Raw genomic sequence first — 24,670 nt, forward strand, 5'->3', positions numbered from 1 at the left:
GCTGGCAAAATTAATTATTTGCTGGACCAGTAGGTGGCAGATTTTACCAATTCATAGAGAGATTTTCAAAAGTGGACAATACTGCATTGAGAAGTACAATCAAGATGCAGGAGGTTCCATGCGGCAACGTTTTCAGGGTTGGGGTTGAAGGTGAAAGAAATATCATGAATTATAAAATGCTTGTAAAACTAAAATACATCCTCATTTTTAATCTACTGTGTGGGTGAAATGAAAATCTTCTTAAAGCACTGCACACAGCCTTTTTTGGCAATGAAACATGATCATTGATGCAATGAATTCTCAAGGGACTCAATCTTTTGACTCTTTCTCAGAGTTCAGGAAATGATATAAATCTGAGTCACCCAGCTCAAACAGTTTTATGGTGGTAGGTCATGGTAAATCCAGCCCATTTGTATTACCTGATGATAGGGAAAAAAAGTCTCATAAGACTTAAATTTGTGTGGCTACTGCGCAAACTTATTCTTATTGGGAAGTTAAAATGTTCAGTTATATCATATGAAGTTACAACACATTCTGGTAAATTGCATTAATCCTATTTCTTTTCGGTAGTTGTCTGTCAGAGTAGAATATTAAAGACTTGTAGATGCTATTACTAGTACATTGATGCTTTGTAATCAGTAGAATTAGTCACTGTTGAAAGTACATATTCATGAATGGAATTCCTATGAACTGAGACACACATTTTACATGTCAAAGTGTTAATCTTTCCCCTTCTGTGATTGTGGTCTGGTCTGCACTGACCAGCAAATTTGGCAGCAGTCGATGGGAATTACGCAAGCTACATAGGGTAGCTTACATAACTCCCATTGATTTCGTAACATCAGTTTTGCACGCTGTCTCCAGTACACTGTGCCGACAGGAAATGTGTACTTCTTGACACAGCGCTACACTTTCTTTAGAGGTGGTTTTATTAGATCGACTTCCGGATTGACTGAGCATGTCTTCACTACCACTCAATCGAACCAAAAAATTGTTCACTGTACTAGATATGGGACAGACTGGTCATATTACATTTTACCTTCTCTTGAAGACAGTCTTTTATAGAATGTGAAGAATCAGAATAGATTTAAATTGTTTGGTATCTAAGGGCCTTAATGTCAATATCATTTAAAAATATATATATTGATTAGAACTGTACTTTACACAGTGATATCCTGGGATTAAGTTTTGTCTTTGTCTCATCTGCAGTGACTGGATATTATAATAACTTTATTTTGACAGTGTGCCTGAATGGGTCAGTCCTATTTGAATACCTGTTATGCCTTGGAAAATTGCTTCTATTCTGTGTTCATCTACTACAGATTTTTTTCCCCTCAAAAGACGAGATTTAAAATTCCAACAACTGACTTTGCAGGGCTTTTAGTCAAGGCAGCTTTTGATGCATTATTATTAACAAATGATATTATTACCCCTAAAGTGTTTTAGGAGCTTTACAGATGAAGACATGGTCCCTGCTCCAAAGAGCCTGCAACCTAAATAAAGACAAAACATAGAAGTATAAAAATAAAGAGGTAGTTAGAGAGCAAGAAGAGGTCTGTAACCACAAGAAACATGAGGTTGTGTAGATAATTATGCACATGTTTAAAAGAGTAATATGTTTTTGAGTTTTTATTTTTTTAAAATAACTTTTGGGCATCATGAAAATAGTGATTTCTGTTTGTTTCATGGAGACCCTTGAAGTAAAATAGTAAGAGAATAAGATTTTCTAAAAAGACTGCTTGTAACCATTGCTATTTTAAAATGAGGAATAACTTGAATGATTTTGGTGGTCTGCCTCAAGATACAAAAAGTGATTCACATTATGTAAATACTGAAATAGACAGAACTCTTTCTAGTCAAATCTGAGAACCAGTATTCTATCCTCATTCTTCTTGACCTATCAGCCACCTTCAACAAAGTTGACCAAGGGGAATAGTGGGGGCAAAAAAATCTAAATGGCTTCAAGACTGAGCTTATTAAGTTTATGGAGGGTGTGGTATGGTATGATGAGACTGCCTACAATGGCATGTAGCTGATCTGCAACTGCTAGTAGCAAATATCTCCAATGGCCAGTGATAGAACACTAGATGGGGAGGGCTCTGAATTACTACAGAGCATTATTTCCCAGGTGTCTGGCTGGTGGGTCTTGATCACATGCTCAGGGTCTGTCTAACTGTCATATTTGGGGTTAGGAAAAAATATCTCCCCTGGTCAAATTGGTAGAAATCCTGGGTGGGCCTTGGGTCACTTACAGGTTTAAACTAGTGTAAATGGTGAATTCTTTGTAACTTAATAGTCTTTAAATCATGATTTGTGGACTTCATTAAGTCAGCCAGAAGTTATAGGTCTATGACAGGAGTGGGTGGGTGAGGTTCTGTGTCCTGCAATATGTGGGAGGTCAAACAAGATTATCATGAAGGTCCCTTATGGCCTTAAAATTTATAAATATATCAGACCATGCTGCTCCTTGAATTCTTGTCCTTTGGCTTCCATGACTCTGTCCTCTCTTGCTTCTCCTCCTACCTCTCTAATCACTCTTTAGTGTGTCTTTTGGAGGGTCCTTTTTATCCCTTCTCCAACTTGGTGTTCCACAGGGCTCCATTCTTGGTCCCTTCACTTCTCTCTTTACAGTTTTTATCTCTGGGTAATCTCATCCACAAACACAATTTCAACTATCATCTCTATGTTGATAACTTAGACCTTACCCTGCAGAACTGTCTCCTCCTGACCAAACTAAAATTTCAGTCTCTCTCTCTCTTCCCCCCACCGCCCCTTCACACCTGCTTTCTCAGTCACTGTGAACAACACCATTATCTTGCCTGTCATGCAGGTCTGTAACCTGGGTGTCATCTTTACCTAGGACCTCTCTCTGGGTACTCACAGACTATATCTAAATCTTGCAGATTCTCTCTGCATAACATCTCTAATATACAGTCTTTCTTATAAAAACTGGCCATCCAGGCTATCATCATCTTGCGTCTTGATTACTGCCACATCCTTTTCTCTGGCTTTAAGAAATTGCAATCTTGCCCGGCTTATATCCATTGAACATGCTGATACAAAGATCATTTTCTTAGCCTTTCACTTTTAATATGTCACCCATCTCTTTGAATCCTTACACTCGCTCCACCTTCTCTATCTCATCAAACACAAGTTGCTTGTATTCACTTTTATGGTCCTTCATGTCCGATCCCCACCCCATCTGACATCTCATTTAGTACTGAAATGTAGACTTCCTTCTCCACTCGGCCAATAATGCTAAACTCCCACCCACTTGTCAAATTTTCAGTCATGTTCTTTGTGCTTTTGGCCATGCTGCTACTCATGTTGGGGAGGAGTTCCCTGTAAACTCCACCGAGCTATCTCACTATCCTCCTTCAAAACCATCCTTAAAACTCTCCTGTGCTGTGATATCCACAAAATATTTTATAACTGTTAGATCGCTAGTGCACTCCTGCCTATTATACTGATCACTGCTATATCATTTTTTCCTGTCTGTATTGAGTTGTCTCATGCTCAGATTGTAAACTCTTTGGAACAGGGGAACTGTCTCTTTGTTTTGTGTTTAGACAACATCCAGCACAATGGGATTCTGGTCCATGACTGAGGCCCCTAGGCACTATGGTAATACAAATAATAAATAATAGGTGTGACATGAGATCTTTTGCTCCCAGTGTCAGAAGAGGTGATATGCTTAGGCTGTAGAAGGGAAATTTAAAACTGTTCTTCCTGTTTAACTGAGTGATTGGGCACCTTTCATTTTACCTTAAATAAGGACCTCTTCCCACCTTGAATAATATTCAACCACTAGCAATTCTTTTCTATAGGTAAATTTGTATCTAATGCAAATCTAAAACTGCATTCTGAATCTGAATGATTGCTGTACCTGACCAAACTTTGGTGAGGGAGAAGCTGTGTTTGTATGAGGAAGACAGAGTTTCCACTAATGGGAAAAAATAGAAAAAAGGTACAATATTCATACATTATTTAAGGAATAATTTTAATCTTCAATCTGCTGTGCAGTTCTCCATTGCATATTTTGCATTCATTGTGCTTGCAGAGCACTCATGAATGCCAGCAGAAATTGTGAGGAATAAATGCAGAACATGCAAAAGAAGTGTTTTGTGGATCTCAGAAAAGAAATTTGCCTTTAGAACAGTGTATGTTAGTGTCACAAATCCAGCTGTTCCTGTTCAACTATTTACTGGACTGCTGTGAAGAAGAATCCAACACTCTGGATCCCCAGGTATTTAAGCTTTGCAGTGTCTCAGCAGACTGCAGCACTGTTTCCTCCCTTGGCCTCCCTGGCACATGTCCTGAGCACTAACTCTGTCTGCTGCACCTTCACAGAAATCATAAAATCATAGAATATGAGGACCATAGAAGGGACCTTATTAGGTCATCTAGTCCAACTCCCTACTCAAAGCAGGACCAACCCCAACTAAATCATCCCAACCAGGGCTTTATCAAGCTGGGCCTTAAAGACCTCTAAGGATGGAGATTCCACCACCTCTCAAGGTAACTTCACCAGTGCTTCACCATCCTCCTAGTGAAAAAGCTTTTCCTAATATCCAACACAGACCGCCCCCTCTGCAATTTGAAACCATTTCTCCTTGATCTATCATCTGCCACCACTGAGAACAGACTAGCTCCATCCTCCCTGGAACCCCCTTTTGGTAGTTGAAGGCCGTTAACAAATCCCACCCCCCCCCACTCTTCCCTTCTGCAGACTAAACAAGACTAGTTCCCTCAGCCTCTTCTCATAAGTCATGTGCTCCAGCCCCCTAATAATTTTCATTGCCCTCTGCAAGACTCTCTCCAATTTGCCTACATTCTTCCTGTAGTGGAGGTCCCAAAACTGGACATGGTACTCCAAATGTGGCCTCACTGATGCTGAATAGAGGGGAATAATCACTTCCCTTGATCTACTGGCAATGCTTGCACTAATGCAGCCCAATATGCCATTAGCCTTCTTGGTAATAAGGGCACACTGTTGACTCCTATCCATCTTCTTGTCCACTGTAAACCCCAGATCATTTTCTGCAGAACTGCTGCCTGGTCAGTGGGTCCCCAGTCTGTAGCCATGCATGGGATTCATCTGTCCTAAGTATAGGACTCTGCACTTGTCCTTGAACAATCTCATCAGATTTCTTTTGGCCTAATCCTCCAATTTGTCTAGATCTCTCTGTATCCTATACCTACCCTCCAGAGTATCTACCACTCCCCCCAGTTTAGTGTCATATGCAAACTTACTGAGGGTGCAATCCACTCTATCTTCCAGATCCTTAATGAAGATGTTGAACAAAACTGGCCTCAAGACTGACCCCTGGGGCACTCTGCTTGTTACCGGCTGCCAACTAGACATCAAGCTGTTGATCACTAACGGTTGAGCCCAATGATCTAGCAAGCTTTCTGTCCATCTTATAGTCCATCCATCCAAGCCATACTTATTTAACTTGCTGATAAGAATACTATGGGAGATCATATCAAAAGCTTTGCTAAAGTTAAGTTATGTCACTCCACTGCTTTCCCCACATCCACAGGGCCAGTCATCTCATCATAGAAGGCAATCCGGTTGATCAGGCATCACTTGTCCTTGATGAAGCCATGCTGATAGTTCCTGATCACCTTCCTTTCTTCCAATTGCCTCTAAATGGATTCCTTGAGGACCTGCGCCATGATTTTTCCAGGGCCTTGGGGTTAGGCTGACCAATCTGTAGTTCCCCAGATCCTCCTCCTTCCCCTTTTTTGAAGATGGGCACTATGTTTGCCTTTTTCCAATAGTCCAGGACCAATCACCACAAGTTTACAAAGATAATGGCCAATGGCTCTGCAATCACATCAGCTAACTCCCTCAACACCCTTGGATGCATTGCATCCTGTCCTATGGATTTGTGCATGTCCAGTTTTTCTAAGTAGTCCTGAACCTGTTCTTTCAGCACTGAGGACTGCTCTCCACCTCCCCATTCTGTGCTGCCCAGTGCAGTAGTCTGGGAGCTGACCTTGTCTGTGAAGACAGAGGTCTAAAAAGTGGAAATGGAGCTCCTTGGGGCCCCAGGACCAATGTTGACGTCCCAAAATGCCCCGGTTGCTTAATCACAGCCTGCCCCAGAGTTGTGAAGCTGCTGCTTCACAATTTAACTCCCTCTGAAGATGTGCAGGAGTTGTGAAACATTTAACATGCAGAAACACTGCCCAGAGTCTAGCCCCTTAGTGCTCTTTTACTTGCTTGTATAAAGCATGAATGAGTACAGATCATACAAAACAATAAACATCTTGCAATTTCTCTTGCTAGCTTACCTTTCCCCTGGGTGTTCCTTGTGGGGACCTTTCCCCTGTGAGTCCTTGTGGGGACCATCTGTGTCCAGGGAGGCAGGCAGGCTCCCTTCCCTTTCATTGGCTGTTACATACAGGGTCTCTTCTCCCTCATGTACTAGAGAAAATGCCCACTGAGCCCTTTTAAAATTTTCAGACTTCTTGTTCAGCCTCTTGCCAGGTCACAGGACCCTGGCCGGGTGACTTTATTGTCAAGATGTGCTCCCTCCTGTTAAACCAGTTCTTCTAAGCAGGGACTCTGGTCCAGAGTGAATAGATTTCCAGTGGTTGGGAACGTAGTCAACTATCCCCTATTGTCAGCCCTGTATCTCTACATCTTGGGACTTCAGCCCAACGTGGAGGCCAAGGATAACAGATAAGGCTACCAAAAAACATGCTCAAAGTGGAGTCCGGAGCCTGAGGTCAGTCGATCTCTCTCTCGCGCTCTCCATACAGTATATTCCTGATTTTCCAAAACTCTATTCTCCAAACCTCAATGTTATCTGAGTTCTTTCCTTGTCCCCCCAATGTGGGACAAAGATGAGATTCAGATAATGCAGAGATCCCCCTAGCCACCGAGGCCGCTCTGCTACTGAATGGCTCCTGCGTTGCAATGTAGGGAGACCTTGAGAGCCCTGCTGTCACAGAAGGGAGTGAGCAGGTTGTGACTGTGGATATGCAGTGGGTTCCCTGTGCTGTCACAGGGCCAGTGACACCCAATCCCTGGCCAGGACTCTGCTCTACCCTCCCAGGATTGCTGTATCCCCTCCCACCCCCCTATGGCACCTTGTGCCTGCTATAATTGAGATGGTAGGTGTGACGGTGCAGGGAGCCATCTGCAGTCCTGGTGCTCTGGGAGTGAGCAAGCAAGCGAGATCATGACAACGGAGCTGTAGAAGGCTCCCTGCTGCCATGTCTGCCCTCTTTATTATCTGAATAAAATCCGTGTCAGACAAGGTACTCAGCTGACAGAGAAAGCGTGCGTGGGCGCGCACACACTCTCTTGGTTAGCTGAGTACCATGACAGACATGGATTTTATTCGGATATACATCTATCCTGTGTATGTGCATCTATATTTCCCACAGAACTTATAAATTGTACAGGCATGTTCCCAAATTGTCACAGCTCGTACATAAGATTTTTTTTTCTCCCTGCCCAAAAGGCTTTATTCTAAAATTGTTTTTCTTTGCTTTAACCATTGAACGCTCCCATCATTGTCACTTTCTTTCTGGTGAAAGAGAATTGGACCAGAACTCCTTCACAAAGTGACAATGAAACTTCTGTTTAATGATATAAGGTACTCCTTGTTCCAGCTTATTTCTGAGTGAGGTACCCTGCTTTGGCAGGACTCCCATGAAATAAAAGAATTGGAAATTGAAGCCAAATTCCGTCAATGTGTTACTCTGTGGAAACCAGTCTGGCCCTTTTTGTATAAACAGAACAGACTCTCACCTATAATATTAACTGTCTGTCCCTGACTATAATGAAACAATTGGAAAACAAAATGTTGTATTTGTCTTCTAGCACTAGTATTCCAAAGTGCAGTTGAGTACTTGAATGCATTCTCTTATACATGCTACTATTTATAGACCTGTGAAATTATTCAAGTAAAACAAGAACCAGGGCAAATTGTCATCTGTTCTAGGTATAGCTGCAATCTGGAGCTTTAATAGAATGTGTGTATCAGAATGTAAACCTAAAACCATTTAAATCTATATTTTAGGATTTCAAAAGCACACAGGGCACTCTCGAATGAAAGAACTGGGAAAGACTCAGTACAAATATAATTCTAGAGACATGCAAGCTCAGGTGAGGGAATAGTGGTGCTCCAAATTTCTTCAGTCTTGCCCCCCATTACCAGGATGGAATCTCTCTGCGCTCCCCCTCTCCCCCTCCATTGCTTCCTCAGCAGCAGATCTGGGGCTGAAGGCAGAGTTGGGACTAGACATCGTTGGTCTGGGGACAGAGAAGGAAAGAAGGCAGAGCTGGCTGGGCATGGAGTAGGACTGGGGGCTGAATGCTGTTGGCAGAGAAGTGAGGCCGAGGGCAGAGCTGATCTGGGGGGCAGAGCAGGGCTGGAAGCATGGTTCTCTCCCCCATCCCCCTGAATGTTCCTGCATGCCCCCATAGGGGGCGTGCCCCACAGTTTGGGCATCTCTGAGCTAGAAGTTGCCACCTAGCTTTGTAAACACAGTAGCTAGGGCCTGCTATTGGAGGGCGGAAAGAGAGAGCACTCAGTCTTCTAAAGATTATACAGAAGGTTAGCGGTGCCAAGGTCTAGTGAGCAGGCTGTTGTCCCAGGTACGTTAGGTAGAAGGATTATTCTGGAGAGCAACAGAACCTTGAGGCTTACAGGCAGCTTTTATATGTTCAGACGAACGTGAAAATTGGGATGGTTTTCTGAGGATCAGTCAGCATTTCTAATGAGTATAAACTTTTAATCAAATATTTATATTATAATTTTTGCATCAACAATATTTAAAAACATAATTTGAATGTCCAGATCATGCAATTGGCAAATAAATTAAATAGTCACAGATTTACCATAACTAGAAGTAAATGTTTTCTATTTCCTTGTTGAGTCACAAAATAGACTGGTTTGATAAAAACCATATACTGTAGAAAGTTTAGGCAGCTAATATTAAGCAGCTACTATTAAGATAAAAAAAATGGAATTAAGGTGAAATGATTTTAATCTCCATGTAATTATTTAACTTATCGCTGCATTTTTTAAGGGAATCCTGATGGTCATCTTTACCATAATCAGCTAATAAATCCTTATGAATATTACACCTATATGCATAGCAATAATCGGAACAAATTGGCTTCTGACAACTTATATAAATTGACAAGAATGAGTGCTGTCAGAGAGCAAGTTGTTTCTGTGAACGTGCATAAGTAAATCCCACGTCATGCAATTTTATTCAGCTGAAGTTATTTGCAATCCAAAACTTTATTTATTAGTGGGGGAAGATGCATGTTTATCTTCAAAATGACATAGATTTTTGCTCATATTTTATGCTAGGGAATTACTATTGACTATATATGAAGTCAATAGTATTTCCTTTTCATGTATGTTTGTGTATTTTTATCAGCATCTGTGAGTCTTCACTACCCTCCAAAATTGCTGCAAGTTTGAGAGGAAGACCTTGTACTGTGGGTTCACTAAAGTACATATTGTTTATATTAGTTACGAGAAGTTTCCTTTTTCATATTGTTGTCTCTGATTAGCATTAAAATTCTGTGTGTGTGTGTGTGTGTGTGTGTGTGTGTGTGTGTGTACTGCATATTGCTTTGACTTCACCTCTTGTTAAAATGAATGTTATGAACACACATAATTAAAAACATTGAAAATTAGTTTTTATTTTTATCAATCCTTTGTGGTTTGTCTACATAATCTTTTTCAAAGTAAGCAAGCTATAGAGGTTCTGTTAGCAGACACATAAATAGAAGCAGAATGAGAACTGTACTTCTGTATTTATTAATCTGAAAGCACAGTGGTATATTTATCAGAAGGTCTAAACCGAAGAGGTGGTATTTTGTATATAAAACATCTTTTTTCTTTGTTTTTAAATGGAACTGTGCTGCTAATGTTTGTATCAGATCTATAAGATGCAACTAAAATTGAGTGAAGGACATTAAGATTTTAGTTGTCTTGTCTGTTGCTAATGTTCCATTGTAAATTTGTTTTTAGAGGGGTGTGAAGATTGCAGTTTGTATTAAAATACTGGCAAACAATTTTTTTTAATACTGATGACTGACAAAGAGTTCCTGAACAGTTAGTGTGAAATTCAGTTTGTGTGCACCATTTCACGATTGAGTAGAATTTATTATTTTTGCAGATTTATGCTGAGGCAAAAGTAACAACCAATGATAGTGGGGAAAATAACATAGCATTTTGTTCACTTGATGGTGTAAAACGTCTCCATAATCATGAACTTGAGGTTCTATTGGAAGAACAACTAATTTTTGAGGCACTTTGTATTTTCTAAATTTAAGTACAATCAGAAGGGTAGAATACTGGGATTTAAGTTTTGGGTGTGTATATGTAAATTAAATACATATTGTGCGTGCGTGCATGCACATACACTCACCAATGTGTATGCTTTTGTGGGTTAATGAATGAAGTTGTTATAACAGAAGCACCTCTCTATTAAAGTGCATTTATAGCCAGAAATGTGAATATTAAAGAATAGTGTCAGAAGATCTGACCTTTGGGTCGAATCCTGAGGTGTGCTGAGCACCTACATGCCCCATTGATTTCATGTACGCCGCAATTCTCAGGATTTGGCCTTCAAGATATTCCAAATCATATCTGTGTGCATAGTTACAGCTGTTAATGCTACAGAGCCACTAAAGTTCTCAAAAAACAAACAAACAAAAAAAAAACCCTTTTCCCCCTCTGCTCCTATCCTCTCCCTACTCAGCTGCATCACGATACCACCCAGGATCTGCACTTCCCTCTGCTGATATCCAACCTTGCCTGACCCTGGCTCTTGTGCCCCTCCCCATATGCTGCCACCCTCCCAGCTTCTGTCTCTCACTACTCTCCTGCCCCTCCCCCCCATCTCCAGTTAGTGTTCTCCCTCCCTTTCTCACCGATCTGCAGTCTAAGTCAGGCTGCTTACTACGATTTGCTGCTTGGCTCCCAGCAAGGGGAGTTTTGAGAGCACAGGAGAGAGAGTCTCCCTACTCCCAGTTCTTGTGTTTGGATATCACAGCAGCCTGGAGCAGCAAGTATAGAGACAGTCAGGTTCAACCTCTGCAGCCTCCAAATGGAAGGTTCTCAGTTGCTCTGTGGGGATAGTGCATGTGCAGTTAGCACTTACGAGCTGTGAAGAAAAAATGGAGAAATTATTTTGAAGCAGGAGAAAATGCCTTACAGTGAGAGACTTAAGGAGATAACTCTGTACAAGTAAATGTGGAGGTGACTTGTGTTGTATAAACACCTTAATGGGAAGACAATACTTGGGTACCAAGGGCTCTTTAACCTATCAGAGAAAGATGTAGAAATCAATAGTTGGAAGTTAAAGCCAGACAAATTCCAGCTAGGAATAAAGTAGGGTGCAGATTTTTAGGCATGAGGATGATTAACCACTGGAACAAAAATATCTGGGGATGTGGCGGATTCCCCATCTCTTAAATTCTTCAGATCAAAACTGGATGCCTTTTAGGAAGATATGCCTTAATTCAACACACATTTATTGGTCTGACTAGAGGAGTACCTGGATGAAATTCTATGGCCTGTGTCACACTGGAAGTCAGACTAACTGATCTGATGATCCCTTCTTTACAAATCTATGAATCTGTAAGTATATGTGTAGGGAGAAGATATCTCTTTCCCCAAATTTTCGCACTTCGTATTTGAGCACAGAATTCTCAGAAAATTCAAAGTAAATCAATTAATTTATTTTTTTTAGTTCAAATTAATTTAAAAAAATTCATTTAAGACATTTAGTACCTAGTGTTGGGCCTTTTTTGTTCTTAAATGATCTGAGTAACAGAATAAGACTCTTCAAACTTTCCATATAGTTAAAACTCACTGACATCTTGTGTCTAGTCTACATTTGAGGCACATTAGGATTAATGGTAACTTTTGTCATAATTCTTCATAACTGAAAATTTTCTTCTTCAGAGGATTCCACAAAGAACTGCCCTCTTTTGAAATGGCTTCCATCTTCTGTCTCCAGAGGCACTTAAGGTCACAGGAAGTGCTCAGTTAAGATGCCCTTCTCAAAATGGCTACCATGTCTAGTTGTTCTGAATCTGACTATGGCCAAATGTCACTCTAAGCAAAGATTCCCACCACCATTTATGTGCTCCTCTCTGCTTCCTGACAACATAGAGGTTCACTTTCCTCTGAGGGAGCAGCTTGGTTTCACTCCTGTTGGAAACAATGTGGTGGACAGTTCGGAAAACTGCTTCTTAACTGGCAGTCTGTGGCCTCAGTCCTATTCATAACTAGAGGTGATGGCAGCCTTATTAAAAGAGGGCAGTTCTTAAGTTTCCTTTAAAGGGGAAAATTTTATGTGCTGACATCTGCTGACAGATGAACTTACCAGCTCTCCTTCGAGTGATTGTCCTTACCAATTCTACTCTTGGTATGCATGCACCCAAGGCACATCGGATCAGATTCTTTGGAATAGCCATATCTGTTGTGGCTGTGCCTCCGTTCCTCATCTCCGACAACCCCCAGACACAAAGGAGGTGGGGTAGCTGCAACTGCCCCTCAGTTCCTTCCTACCATCCCTGGTGTGAGAAGGAACACCAACAGTGTCCACATCCTCATGTGACATAGCAATTCCTCTTGTTTGACTTCCTAAACTTGTTATAGTTTTGCTTAATTTTAATTTAGTTTTTATTTTCACCTGTTGGCAATTTAAAAAAAAAAAATTATTGAAGAGGTATTAGAATGTTCCGGGGACTGTAGTGGGGCTGATTGGTCTTTAGTTCCCTGGATCCTCTTTCTCTCACCCCCCCCCTTTTTTTTTTTTTTTTTAAAGAATGGCACTATGTTTGCCTTTTTCCAATAGTCTGGGACCTCCCCCAATCACCACAAGTTTACAAAGATAATGGCCAATGCCTCTGCAATCAGATCAGCCAACTCCCTCAGCAGCCTTGGATGAATTGCATCTGGCCCCTTGGACTTGTGCATGTCTAGCTTTTCTAAATACTCCTGAACCTTTTCTTTCATCACTGAGGGTTGCTAATCTCCTCCTTATACCTCCTCCCACACTCTCCAACCCTGAGTAAGAAACTTAGAATTTCTCCTTGGATTTCCTCCACTAAGAAGCACAAATCAGTGTCTTTCCCTGATGCCCTGGTACCAAAGATTAACCTGCCACTGATGGCTCCTTCATCCCAAAAGAACCATGCTGCCTCTGGTACCACACTGACACCATGTTCTTTGGCACTAATCCTGGCAATGAGAGATCTTTGGTTACTATCACTTTGCCTCCAATACAGAGTATCAACTCTTCGGCACTAAGCCTCACTCTGATAATAGATTTCTTGGCACCGAAGGTCCTGGCACCAAAGTCTTCCATGGTATTAGCTAATTTATCCATCAGTCTTGTACCAGAGTCTACTGTTCCGGAGCTCTTGAAAGATGCCATCTTGAAGCAACAATCTACCTCGCTTCACTATATCTTGTACCGTGCAGATCCAGTACTCCAAATAGGACTTCCCCTCCCCCAGAGGAGACTTACTCCTTCTTGTAGTCCTCACCAGAACACCACAAGGAGTCCCTTCCTAACTGACCTCAGTCACCACCTTGGGTGACCAATTGGGAGTTCATTAGGGGTTCCAAAGAACATTAAACTGCAGAACAGAAAAGGAGACTGGTAGTCTTCAGATAGCATCTATTGTGGTATCCACCCATATGTCCACTGCCAGTTTGCCTACCAATTGTGGCCACACTGGTCTCCCTTGCACATGAATCCCTACTCCAGCAGGCCATCCTTTTCAGGATTTCCTTCACTGAGGAGGCATTTGCAGCCTCCTCCAACTACCCAAATTCCTCAACTCCAATTTGTAGAGGATGAGGAGTACTTCAATGGGGGAGGCTCTGCCCCCTTATAGGGCTTCCTTTTTTTCTCCTAACAAGGTGGTTAATCCACTTTCTTTGATCTCTTGAAGAGGATCGTAGACAGCCTTGACATTCCTCCTGATGTCATACAGTAGAAACAGTACAGACTGTTGGACATTTTCCACACAGCAACATGGGGCAGAATAACTATGTCCATTAATGAAATCTTCTCAAGCCTGTCAAGGTAATCTGGTATACTTCCACTTCCATTTCACCCACCTCCGAGACCAGACAGAAAAGTGGCAATTCCCTGAGAAGTGATACGAGTACTTTTTTTTTAGCAACCAAGACCTGGCTCCTAGTGGTCCAAGCAGCTTAATGTAAATCCAAACAGCAGGGGAACCCTTTAAGCCTCACAAGGATCCCAAAAGATTGGTCTCTTTCAAGATCTGTTTTTCCACCAGCTTCCAAACAAGAGTAGAAGATTATCAAGCTCTCCACATATGATTTTCTACTTTGGGAGACTCTCTCCAGCATCACAGAGAAATTATGATAGGAGCACAAGGAGAAGCTGAAGACCCAGATGATGAACACCTGACCACCAGGACCTCCTTGCAAACCACCTTTGCCATCTCTGATACAGAGGACCATCTACTATTGCCCTGAGATGTGCTGCCTCTCTCCAGGCATCTGCGATCCTCTGGGAGGTCCAAACTACTATAGTGGGACTGCCATACGCAGCAGTATTACAGGCAAAGCACTCCACAGTTTTAAGGACTCTTGGGTGACATTTCAATCATTGGGTCTATACATCTCTTCATCATAGAGAAAACGAACTGCTGAGACAGCAGCCCTCCTTCAAGCACAGACTCAACCTCAGATGTAGTCTGTTTGCTCACTTCTCCTCCACCCCACATGCTGCACTTACCTCTTAAAAAAAACAAACAAATCAGTTTTGATGGAAGTGTCAAGAGCCTGTCAGAACCTTTTATTAATGCTCTCCCACCCACACAACCCTTTGGGGATAGTCTTTTCTTCTTCCTGGAAAATTGGGTGAGGATAACCTTGGATTGATGGGTCCTTGAGATAGTAAGCAAGAGAGATCCATCCAGTTCCGGTCAGTGCCAACCCCCTTCTGTGCCCCATCCCTCTTCAGGGGGGTCACTCTCCCAAGAGTTTTTTGTCCCTTGGAACAGGACGTGAACTTACTAATAGTTTGTGGTGGAAGAAGTACCGTGGGATTTAGAAGAAGAGGTTTCTATTCTCTTTTCTTTTTGACTGCAAAGAATAATAGGGACTGGAGACCTATTCCCAATAGAATCATAGAATTGAAAGGGACCTCAGGAGGTCATCGAGTTCAACCCCCTGCTCAAAACAGGACTAGCCTCAGCTAAATAATCCCAGCGATGGTTTCGTCAAGCCGCAGTTTAAAAACTTCTAAAGATGGAGATTCCACCACCTCCCTAGGTAACCCATTCCAATGCTTCACAACCCTCCTAGTGAAAAACTTTTTCCTAATATCCAATCTCAACCTTCCCCACTACAACTTGAGACCATTGCTCCTTGTTCTGTCATCTGCCACCACTGAGAACAGCCTAGGCTTCATCCTCCCTGGAACCCCCTTTCAAGTAAAGGCTGCTATCAAATCCCCCCTCATTCTTCTCTTCTGCAGACTGAACAAGCCTAGTTCCTTCAGCCTCTCCTCATAAGTCTTGTGCTCCAGCCCCCTAATTGTTTTTGTTGCCCTCCGCTGGACTCTCTCCAACATGTCCACATCCTTTTTGTAGTGGGGGACCCAAAACTGGACACGATACTCCAAATGCAGCCTCACCAATGCCGAATAGAGGGGAATAATCACTTCCTGCGATCTGCTGGCAATGCTCCTACTAATGCAGCCCAATATGCTATTAGCCTTCTTGGCAACCAGGGCATACTGCTGACTCATATCCAGCTTCTTATCCACTGTTGCCCCCAGGTCCTTTTCTGCAGAACTGCTGCCTAGCTCGTCAGTCCCCAGTCTGTAGCTGTGCATGGGATTCTTTTGTCCTAAGTGCAGGACTCTGCACTTGTCCTTGTTGAACCTCATCAGATTTCTTTTGGCCCAATCCTCCAGTTTGTTTAGGTCCTTTTGTATCCTATCCCTACCTTCCAGGGTATCTACCGCTCCCCCCAGCTTAGTGTCATCTGTAAACTTGCTGAGGGTGCAATCTATCCCATCCTCCAGATCATTAATGAAGATGTTGAACAAAACTGGTCCCACAACCAACCCCTGGTTGTGACCGGCTGCCAGCTAGACATGGAGCCATTGATCACTACTCATTGAGCCCTATGCTCTAGCCAGTTCTCTATCCATTTTATAGTCCATTCATCCAAGTCATACTTCCTTAACTGATAAGGATACTGTGAGAGACCGTATCAAAAGCTTTGCTAAAGTCAAGGTATATCACGTCCACCGCTTTCCCCACATCCACAGAGCCAGTCACCTCTTCATAGAAAGCAATCAGGTTGGTCAGGCATGACTTTCCCTTGGTGAATCCGTGTTGACTGTTCCTGATCACCTTCCTCTTTTCCAAATGCCTTAAAATGGATTCCTTGAGGACCTGCTCCATGATTTTTCCAGGGATTGAGGTGAGGCTGACCCGTCTGTAGTTCCCCGGATCCTCTTTCCTCCCTTTCTTGGAGATGGGCACTATGTTTGCTTTTTTCCAGTCATCAGGCACCTCCCCCAATTGCCACGAACTTTCAAAGATAATAGCCAGTGGCTCTGAAATCACAGCAGCCAAGTCCCTCAGCACCCTTGGATGCACTGCATCTGGCCCCATGGACTTGTGTATGTCCAATCTTTCTAAATAGTCTTGGACCTGTTCCTTCAGCACTGCGGGATGTTCTCCTCCTCCCCATTCTGTGTTGCCCAGTGCAGTAGTCTGGGAGCTGACTATGTCTGTGAAGACCGAGGCAAAAAAGGCATTGAGTACCTCCACATCCTCTGTCACTAGGTTGCCTCCCCCATTCTGTAAGGGGCCCACACTTTCCCTAATCTTTCTCTTCTTGGTAACATACCTGTAGAAACCCTTCTTGTTCCCCTTCACGTCCCTTCCTAGCTGCAATTCTAATTGTGCTTTGGCCTTCCTGATTTCATTCCTGCATGTTTGAGCAGTATTTTTATAATCCTCCCTAGTCATCTGACCAAGCTTTCACTTCTTGTAAGCTTCTTTTTTGTGGACAGTTTATACCCATCCATGACAGTGCTCCAGTCGTATGAGTTACTCCACCAAGTTTCAGTTCACACTTACCATGCGATTCGGCAGCAGTCGACGGGAGTTACGTAAACTATGCAGAATAGTTTGCGTAACTGACGTTGACTGCTCTGCTTCCCTTCTGCATGCTGTTCTCACTGTGCTGAGCTGACGGGAACGCTCAGCACTACGCTACTTGAGGGGGTGGACTTACTCAGTCGACTTCCTGATCGATTGAGCGGTTCTCACTGACTGCTCAGTCGATCAAGAGAGATCGATCTGATGGTGGCGATTTTGCCAGTTTCTTGACTGTACTAGGACTTCCAATTCCTCCTGCTTGTTTCCCAGGCTTCTTGCAGTTGTGTATAGGCACTTCAGATAACTAGCCGATTGCCCTACTTTCTCAGTATGAATCAGAAGGCCTCCCCTGTTGCACCCTCCTCCTTCTGTTTCCTTTTGGTGTCCCACTTCCCCACTTACCTTTGGGCTTAGGTCTCTGTCCCCCATCGAACCTAGTTTAAAGCCCTCCTCACTAGGTTAGCCAGCCTGTCTGCGAAGATACTCTTCCCTCTCTTCGTTAGGTGAATCCCGTCTCTTCCTAGTAATCCTTCTCCCTTGAACAACATTCCATGATTGAAGAATCCAAAGCCGTCTCCGACGCCTTTGTAACCACACATTTACCTCTGCAATGCGATGGTCCCTACCTGGGCCTTTTCCTTCAACGGGAATGATGGATGAGAACACCACTTGCACTTCAAACTCTTTTATCCTTCTTCCCAGAGCCACATAGTCCGCAGTGATCTGCTCAAGATCGTTCTTGGCAGTGTCGTTGGTGCCCACGTGTAGAAGTAGGAAGAGGTAGCGGTTGATGAGTCTTGGCAGTCTCTCCGTCACATCCTGAATCCTAGCTCCAGGCAAGCAGCACACTTCTCTAGTTTCCCGGTCCGGATGGCAGATGGATGACTCCGTCCTCCTTAGGAGGGAGTCCCCGACCACCATCACCCTTCTCTTCCTCTTCCAATATTTATCATCTCAGTGTTCACCCAATATTTTGGATTCTGTATGGTCACCCTCAGTGATATACCACCTTCCTTTGATCTACTGGAATGGTTCACAGCTCTCAACTTTCAAGACACTTTAACATTTCCATGACTCACAGAAAGTACTTTAGATTTCTATTAGAGATCTCTTGTGACCTGTACAGGATACTGCCTTTCAGCCTCTGTGTCTCACTGGGCATTTACCAAGATCCTAATCATAATAGCTTCCCACCTCTGCAGGATAGGAATACAAATGTATCCTTACCTCACTGTTCATGTGCACATGGACAACACCATTGTGATGCACTATATATACAGACAAAGAGGGAGAAGTTACCAGCTTGATTCATGCAATACTTCAGCTCTTCTGCCTCAAAATCACCAGGAACCAGATTACTTGGAGCCAGACTCAGTCTAGAGTGTTTACTAGGATTCTGGTAGACTCCAAATTGGCAAGAGCTCACCTGCCCCAACAAGGCTTTCACACTGTTGTAGACCTCATCAATCAGCTCAGTAAGTGCCCCAGAACACTAATGAAGATGTCTCATATTCATGGGGAGCATAGCAGCATGCATCTGTCACATTGCTTGACAGAATCAACTCTGCTACAAGGCTGGTTGAAATCAGTGTATCTACCCAGCAGACACAGCATGGACGTCACTAGATGGTCATTAAGCCTATAGAAATCCTATCCTCTTTAAGCTTGTGGATAGATTCTCTGTATCTCTTCCCACCAAGATGCTACTAATGGATACTTGTGCTCTAGGATGGGGAGCTCACTTTCACCATTTCCAAATTCAAGGAAGTTGGTCACCGTGAGAGCCCTCCCTAATCATGTAAACAGAGGATTTTAGGGCCACATGATTAGCCCACATGAATGCTTTTCTATTTCTCCTTCAGTGTCTCACTGTTCAAGTGCCCATGGACAACACCACCATGATATAGTATATCTACAGATGGAGGGACGAGATCATTCCTGCTCTGTCCAGAGGTGGTGCATCTTTGGGAAGGGTGCATACATTGCTACATTAGGTCAGTGGCTCTCCACCTGCCTGGCCTTCAGAACACCATGACAGATCACCTCAACAAAACATCCTTAAGAACTACAGGTGGTCCCTCAATAATTCTTTCTGAGGCAGGGACTGCTATTTGTGGCCATGTTCACAATGTTCAAGAACAAGACGTTTTGGGTCTTCTGCTCCAGAGAGGTCGTGTAGGCTCAGGCTCACTGATGGGTATGTTTCATCTCCAGTGGACCTTGGGGATGTTCTATGTATTCCTACCAATTCAGAGTTCTGAGGAAGCTCAAAAAAATAGTTGGGCCTTATTTTCCTGACAGTTCTGGCATGGGCCAGGTAGTTCTGGTTTTCTGAACTGGTAAGCCTCTCAGTCACCCACTGATGATCCTATTGCTTTTTTCCTGACCTGCTTTCCCAGAGTCAGGGCTGGGTGCTGCAACCAAATCTCGCCTTAGTCCATCTGATGTTCTGTGTGCTGGCACAATAACCCCTTTGGAGACAGACTGCTTATCTGAGGTTCAAGAGATCCTCTTGAAGAGCTTCTACCAGGCTTACGTATGCTGCCAAGTGGAAAAGATTCTCCATTTGAGTTACCCATTGGCCATTTTTGCCATTGTCTACCTTGATCCCAACTATTTTGGACTATCCCTGAAGCCCTCCAGGCACTCTGTCAGCTCTGTTAGAGTTCACCTGGTGACCAGCTCAGCAAATCTCCCACTGGTACAAGGTTATGCCATATTTTCTCACTGTAAGGTACCAACATTTCAGAAGGGATGTATTCATGTTTTTCCTCCAGTCAAGGAACCTTCTCCTCAATCTCGTTCTAACTGACCTGATGGGACCCTTCTTTAAACTCATGGTGACCTGCTCTCTCTACCATTTCTCTATGAAGGTGGATTTTTGGTAGCCATCACCTCAGTTAAAACAATCAGTGAAATAGTCCTATGTGGCTAGTCCTCTGTATACCATATTCCATAAGGACAAGGCCTCATCCTAAATTTTTGCTTAAAGTAGTCTCAGACTTGCACCATAATCAATCATATATCCTCTGGTTTTCGTCCCAAAACACCACTCGAATACAGCCAAAAAGAAACTAAACACTTGGACATAGTGAGAGCTTTATCTTTTTATTTGGAGAGAACGAAGTTCTTTAGAATGTGTCACAGGCTATTTGTGCCTTTTGTAGAAAGAGTTAGAGAGTAACCTGTCTTCACTCAAAGATTATGCAATTGGGTCTTAGACTGCATCAGGACTTCCTATCCAACCCCTCCAGGTCTCATTACAGCACATTTTGCTGGCATGAACACACCCTCCTCAGCTTCCATAGCCACCATTCTGATCTCTGAAATATGTAGAGCAGTTACCTTGAGTCTGATCCATATGTTCACCTCCAATTATTCTCTGATCCAGTCTTCGGGGTCAGATGCCAGCTTTGGTAGTGCTTTCCTGGAGTCACTATTCCGGTAGGACTCCTCTCCCTCCTCCTGTTGAGAGAAATGCTTATTAGTCACTAACAGTGGAATAAATGTTGAAAGTTACTCAAAGAAGAAAGACTACTGACTCTACATTAGCAGTTGTTCTTCAAGATGTGTTTGTACGCACAGGTTCCATGACCTACCCACCTTCCCTGCTATTCAGGTTCTTATTGGTGAAAGAATCAAGGGACAGTTGTGGCTTTGAGAGGCAGTTACCCTAAAGTACTATGGCATCAGGAGGTGGAATCTGTGTGGCTAACACATCTCAAAGAACCACAGTTTCTGGAGGATAGGTGACTGACCATTCTTTATGAAAATAACCTATATTCCTAAATATTTCATTTGTATACATTAACTATCACCAGATCTACTCATCAAGAAATACAGGAGGAAAAAGTCGAAGGGGAATATACTACATGACATCAATAATTAGAAATGTCACATAGTAACATTCTCTTAGTTTTTTTTTCTCATTTAGTGCTCATACAACACTATTAATAAGTTTCTTTAAAAACAAGGAAATTCCCAGATGAAAAAACTACATTAAGGTGGAGTTAAGTTTAGAAGTATGTTTTAGTAATTTAGGCTAAAAAAAATTGCCCAAAATCAATTATAATATTATAATCTATAATATAACGATATATTATAAATCAATTATTATTATCCTATAATCAATTATTATATACCCAAAAAATTCAAAATTAAGGTTGAATATAAAAGAAATCCTAACGTGTTAAGCTATGGAGTTACTCAGTTAGGGCACTCAGACAACTTTAACTCTGTTCTTCAGTGACAACGTGCATGTGGGGTGGGTGGGAGAGAATTTTTTTAAAAAAAGTCTAGTTTAATAATCGTATAGTTATGGCATGGCATTAGGTGTGCTGGAACAATGTTTATAGTGGGGGTGCTAAAAGCCATTGAACCAAATGGTGAACCCTGTACATAATGGAAACCACTTCATACCAGGGGGTGTGGCAGCACCCTCCTGCACCCCTAGTTCCAGCACCTATGCATGGCGGCATTACAGTGCTTGTACTCTCAACCTTAACTTCATTTTAATAGTGTTTTGAATAAGGAATTAAAGAAAATTTGAGCAAAATTGGTTGTGTGATTATTCAGGTAATAAATAATTTTTTTCTCTCAGGTATTCCAGTCAGGAATCTTGTTCTTGGGTGACTGAGACATGAATCTAAAAACTTGTACTCTGCTTATTTTGTAGGTCTCATTGACACCTAATAATAAGACTCAGCTTGTATAAAATTGGTTCACTGGTTTTAAAGTTATGCAGGTTTAAAATGAGCTATTTCATGTATGCACACTAGCAGACTGAAATGGTGCATTGTTTGTTTGCACTGCAGCAGCAGAGAGGAAGGTAGTGTCCATGTGGCACTCTAAGCCAGGTAGTCGAAAAGCACCTTGTATCTAAGATGGAGGAGTCCTCACTTGCTGTTGCCTGAGTCTGCTGACATGAGGAATTGCCTCCACCCACCTCTGTGTGTCTATTTCTGAGATTGTTCAATCAATTACAGCGCTCTCATCTTGATGTTTTGTGAAGGCACTTGCTGTCTCCGATTCTATACTTCTTAAAACAGAATAGTGGGAGTAGGTCACTGAGTCTTTTCTTTTCTTAGGGAATGCAAACTTGTGGGTGAACAAGCTTCAGGGAGTAGAAGAGCCTAGGAAAAAAGCCATTTTTGAGGATTTAACAAATGAATGTGACATTGGGATAGAAAAGTGAATTATAAAACAGATTGCATTGCCACATAATCAACTCCCTGTTTTCAGCAAGGGGTTGGACAAGATGACCTCCTGAGATCCCTTCCATCCCTAATCTTTGATTCTCTGGCGTATACAGTGCTTGTATCGTTCAAATTCAGGAAGCAAACAAGCTCCACTATCATAAGCAAAAGTGCTTGTGAGCTATCCAACCCCACAACCTCTGAATTTTAAAAATATATTTTCTTTTTTAAGACGACTTGGGATATTAAATGAAAAAAGCCAGCATTAATGCATTTTTAAAGAATGAAATACTGGGCACTTAAAAGCCAGAAAATTCCAAATTATTCCATACCGCTAATTCTGCCATATTGCATTTTGTCTACTATATGCCACCAGAATAGGAAAAGGTGGAGAATGAGGCATTTCTAGAACAAATAACAGAAATATTCAGAACAAGACCTAGTAGTAATGGGAGACTTTATCTACCCAGACATCTTTTGGAAAAGATGGTAAAACACAAAACAAGTTGTTATATGGCAAAACACAAAATTTCCAGTAAGTTCTTGGAATGTATGGGAAGGGGGAGTTTTGTTTTAGAAAGTGGAGGAAGGAACCAGGGAGACAGCCATTTCGTACTTGATTCTGACCAACAGGGAGGAGTTGGTAGCAAATCTGAAGGTGGAAGGCAATTTGGGTGAAATGATCGTGTAATGATAGATTACATGATCCTAGGGAAAGGAAGGAATGAGAGCAACAGAATAAGGACAATGCACTTTAAAAAAATAAAAAAAAAAGCCATTAACAAACTCAGAGAAGTGATAGTCAAGGTCCTAAGAGAAGAAAATCTAAGAGAAAAAAGAGTTCAGGAGATTTGGCAGTTTTTCAAGGAGACTGTAGCACGGGGTCCAGTCCGGCCCCGCGGTTGTGGCCCTTCCTCGGACCCAGGCTCCGAGGAAGGCCACTGCACCTTCCTACAAGATCATATTAAAGGCACAACTGCAAACTATCCAGATACAAAGGAAAGCTAGGAAAAATAGTAAGAGGCCAATATAATTCTGTAAGGAGCTCTTTACTTACCTGATAATCAAAAAGGAATCTTATAAAAAGTGGAAACATGGACCAATTGCTAGGGAATGAGTACAAAAGAATAGCACAAGCATGCGGGGAAAAAATCAGAAAGGCTAAGGCACAGAATAAGTTACACCTAGCAAGGGACATAAAAGACAATAAAAAGTTATTTCAATATGTTAAGCACAAGAGAAAGATTAATGGGATTGCTGGCATATAAAATTAAAAGGTTGTAAAGCAGTTTTTAAACTAAGGGCTGAAGAAAAGCCAATAGATGTGAAGGAGCACATGGTTCGGATAGAGACATCACTTAGGGGAGGATCTATTAATGGAGATTCTCTATATCCTAGTAAGGAGGAGAGGATGGAAGAGGATAAAATATGGGTAGGTTCTGATGAGAAATAGTAAAATGAAAGAATTCCATTCAATTTCATCAGGTAATAGCAGATAGCTAAAAAGTGGCAATTTTTTAAAGTGCTTATATACAAATTCTAGAAGTCTAATACTAAGATGGGTGAACTCGAGTACCTTGTATTAAATGAGAATATTGACACAATAGGCATCACAAAAGCTTGGTGGAATGAGGATAATCAATGGAGGACAGTTATACCAGGGTACAAAATATATTGGAAGGACAGGAATAGTTTGTTCTGGTGGCACTATATATGAAAGAAAGCATAATCAAATGAAACACAAATCTTAAATGACCCAAACTCTGCCATAGAATGTCTATAGATAGTAATTCCATGCTTGAATAATAAGAATATAGCAGTAGGGATATACTACCGACCACCTGACCAGGACCTGACCAGTCAATAAACAGTAATAAGTCATCAAGACCAGATGGTATCCCCCCAAGAGTTCTGAAGGAACTCAAATGTGAAATTGCAGAACAACTAACTGTGGTATGTAATTTATCATTTAAATCAGCTTTTGTGCTAGATAACTGGAGGATAGCTAATGTGATGCCAATTTTTAAAAAAGGCTCCAGAGGTGATCCCAGCAATTACAGGCGGATAAGCCTAACTTCAGTAGCAGGCAAATTGGTTGAAACTATGGTGAAGAACAGAATTATCAGACACATAGAGGAATACAATTTGTTGGGGAAGAGTCAACGTGTTTTTGTAAAGGGAAACGTGCCTCGCCAATCTACTAGCATTCTTTGATGGGGTCAACAAGCATGTGGACAAGGATCATCCAGTGAATAAAGTGTACTGAAATTTTCAGAAAGCCTTTGACAAGATCCGTCACCAAAGGCTCTTAAGCCAA

The 24,670-nt window shown here is 42.1% G+C and overlaps 1 protein-coding gene across 4 annotated transcripts in view; it reads left to right on the plus strand.

Annotated features, from left to right (window-relative positions):
- Positions 1 to 24,670, plus strand: part of MCTP1 (multiple C2 and transmembrane domain containing 1) — a 413,595-nt gene that overhangs the window by 236,038 nt on the left and 152,887 nt on the right. The window lies entirely within an intron of this gene.

Source organism: Emydura macquarii, unplaced genomic scaffold (assembly GCF_026122565.2).
Source record: "Emydura macquarii macquarii isolate MOO-44397 ecotype Brisbane River unplaced genomic scaffold, CSIRO-AGI_Emac_v2 contig_2897, whole genome shotgun sequence".
Classification (NCBI taxonomy): domain Eukaryota; kingdom Metazoa; phylum Chordata; order Testudines; family Chelidae; genus Emydura; species Emydura macquarii.